Genomic DNA, 3,725 nt, shown 5'->3' with positions numbered 1-3,725 from the left:
GGCTAAATGCTTTAGTTAATCATTGCTGTATTATTCTGACTGGGTTTGGCTTTGGAAGCCCCATCTACTGAGTCTCATTGGGTGCCAACACCCCTTTCTATATTCTCATATTAGGCAGGGTTCCCCAGAAGAACAGAACCAATAGAATATGTATATCATAAAAGCACATTTACTAAACTTAACATACCAGAGGTGTCCAACCTCTTGACATTATGACCTGACATTGACATCTACAAAATTCATACTCCAGAACACACAACTGAGATGCAAAAAATACCCTGTCATGTTTTAAGTAAGTTTACGATTTGGTGTTGGGCTGAATCATTGCACTAGAGAGGCTGAGCACTTTCTGGTTGCTCAGTGCATGAGACTGGATGCCTCAGCTATTTCAGTCTGGCATCGAAGGCCTTGGAAGATCCTTGGAGGAGTTTCTGCTCCTCTGTCATGTTGGAAGGCCAAAGAAGCTTAAGTTTGATGTCAGTGAAAGGTGGTGGTGGTAACAGCACCAACAGATGCACTTATCAGCAAGAAGCAAAGACGAGCAGGCAAACACCAATGTTCTTCAGGATTCACTATATCTGAGCCAATTGTGAGAAGATAAGGCTCACACTAGGGGAGAGTCAGAGTCATCTCCCCTTAGTTAATTCTTCCCAGAATGCCCTCATAGACCAACACAGAGGGGCATCTCTTAGTTGATTCCAGAGCCAATCAAGTTGATAATCAAGACTGACCATCATAGTCCCGTCATTGTTTTGGTCACTTTGGATTTCAGAGACTATCAAATGTCGTAAGGCCATTGCTCTTTCCTGGCCTGGGGACTGGTGGTTGTTTTTCAAGAAAGCTTGGATCTTTTGGAATTGATGTTTATAAACCAAGCTCTAGCCATTGCTGGCATTGAGCCTGGGGTGAGGCAGCATTTGACCTGGTCCCTCTTTTGTGTGGGGCTGGGAATGGAACATGGGGACTCATACTGCTAGGTAAGCTCTCTGCTTCTGAGCTACACTGAGCCCAGCTCTGGGCGACATCTGAAACTGATGGGCTTCTCTGGCAGCTCAGGGATGTTGGAGGATCTTTTGGTCTCTAATCTGTGAGATGTAAACCGTGGGTTTTCAGCAAGTCTTTGTGATGTTTTATTTTTAGCTGTGGTGAGATCTGCTCATAGAAGCCTGGTGGATAAAACAGACATGACAGAGGAGGTGTGTGAGGAATTAATTGGTATGTGGCTCTGTTGGCCGCTGAGGACAGTCTAGCACGATTGAGCAGGGATGTGCCCTACCCTCCAGCCCCGGGATGCACAGCCAGGCCTTCAGTTGCGAGTTGCAGAGTTTGGTGACTTGTGTTTGTGATGGGCTGCTCTGTTTTGTTTTGTTCTTTTCTTCCACAGAGGAGCTGTTCAGGGCTAGAAAGGGTGCGGACAGTAAAGTGCTTGCTATTCAAGTGTAAGGATCTGAGTTCAAGCCCCAGCTTTTCCCGTTTGTAAAGCAGACACGATGATGTCACATCTCAGGGTGAGCATGAAGGTTAACGAGGCATCTGGGCATGGTGGTGCACATCTGTGATCCCTGCTTCTTGAGCCACTAAGGAAGAATTTCAATTCCAGGCCTGCCTAGGCAATTTAGCAAGATCCTGTCTCAATATAAAGTGAAAAGGGGCTGGAAGGCAGCTCAGTGGTAGAGTGCTTTGCTAGCATGGTTAAGGCACTGGGTTTAGTCCTCAACACACCACACACACACACACACACACACACACACACCACAAACTCACACATACACACACCACACACATATCACACAAAAGACATGCACACACATATATACACCACACACATATATACCACAACACACACCACAAACACACACATACACACACAACACACACATATCACACAAAAGACATGTACACACATATATACACCACACACATATATACCATACCACACACACATACACACACCACAAACACACACAACACACACACATCACACAAAAGACATGCACACACATATATACACCACACACACATATACCATACCACACACACATACACACACCACAAATACACACAACACACACACATCACACAAAAGACATGCACACACATATATACACCACACACACATATATACGCCACACACACATATATACCACACCACACACACACACACACACACACACACACACACACACACACACACTGATTCATGAAACATTCCTCTCTCAGGACCTGACAGAGAACATATCCAATAAAGAGGCTGTTTTTGGTTTCTTGTTAATAGTTGTGCATGTGGCAGTTAAAGTGTAGCTGGGCCATTCCAGCTGAGCTGTCTGGCAGGCAGACGTGGGCTCTAGCTCAGAGGGAATCCTGGCTTGAACAGAGATGCAGGCGTTCTCAGACTACAGCTGTTGTCTGATCACAGAACACTCAAATGGACCAGGCTTAGACTGAATGAATGACTGGGGCACGGTGTATTCAATACTCCCAGCATACCTAGTCCATGACAAGAACATCTGGTCATCAAGTGCTGCACAATGACCACGCCCTCTGATCTTCATTCCCTCATGGGTGTAGTGAGTCCTCCCTGGTGTCAAGACTGTGTGATTACCAGCAAACAAAACAATATATTTTCATTTCTCTTACTGTAGGAAAACATGGCTTTAATCCTTTCCTGATTTCCAAACTCCTCTCTCTTTCTCTCTCTCTCACCACATGCACATACGCACACATATATACACCACATACACATACACATACTACATGCACACACACATATGCATACACACAGCACATGCACACATACACATATATACACACAACACATGCACACATACCATGTGCACACACACATGCACACAGATACACACACCACACACACCTCACATACAGACACATGCACACACACAGCATGTATACACACACATACACACACACACACCACACAAACATACACACACCACACTGTAGGAGCAACACAATGGCCACACCCAGCTTTATGTGGGTTCTGATGTAAGATTCGAACTCACATTCTCATCCTTGCAAGGCAAGCACCTTACCCACTGGGCCTTCTCCTTGACTTCTCTTCTTTTTGAATAAGAACTCTTTAGAGCTGTCATTTCCTACTCTGTACAGCTTTACACATATTTCATAAACTCTATTATGTTATGTTCTCATGTTCCTTTTTTCTTGTGATTCATTACTGGACTCATTAATTATTTAGGAATATATCATTTACTCCCTCAAATTTGTAAAATTCTTCCTGTTGTTGACTTTCAGTTTCATTCCATTAAGGTCAGAGGAAATGTTTTGAATAATTTAGGTTCTTGTAGAATGGTAGGGTGCGTTCTCTATTAACTTAGTGGTCTGCTCTGGAGAGTCCCTGCATCTATTGCATTGGGTCAATGGGATGGATGCACTACAGAAGCTTGGTTTCCTCAGTGACAGGCACAGGCAGTTTGCAGGGAGGGAGGTCCAACACTCTGACATCTTGATTTGACACAATGCATTGGGCCATTTACAGCCATCCTGGGATGCACACAGGTTGAATCCATTTTCTGTTTCCTTACTTACTTGTCTCCAGTGTGTCTGTTATTACAAATGGGTGGGAGCTTACTTACAAATGGGACTTCACTCCATCTGTCCTGATGCTATCACCCCCACACAGCTTTTGTGCAAATGCAGTTTGATTCTATTGGCTTAAAATCATAGAGCAGGATTGTAGTTGTCTTAGT

The sequence above is a fragment of the Peromyscus maniculatus genome, chromosome 14 (genome assembly GCF_049852395.1).
Source record: "Peromyscus maniculatus bairdii isolate BWxNUB_F1_BW_parent chromosome 14, HU_Pman_BW_mat_3.1, whole genome shotgun sequence".
Taxonomy (NCBI): domain Eukaryota; kingdom Metazoa; phylum Chordata; class Mammalia; order Rodentia; family Cricetidae; genus Peromyscus; species Peromyscus maniculatus.
This window is presented reverse-complemented; position numbering follows the sequence as displayed.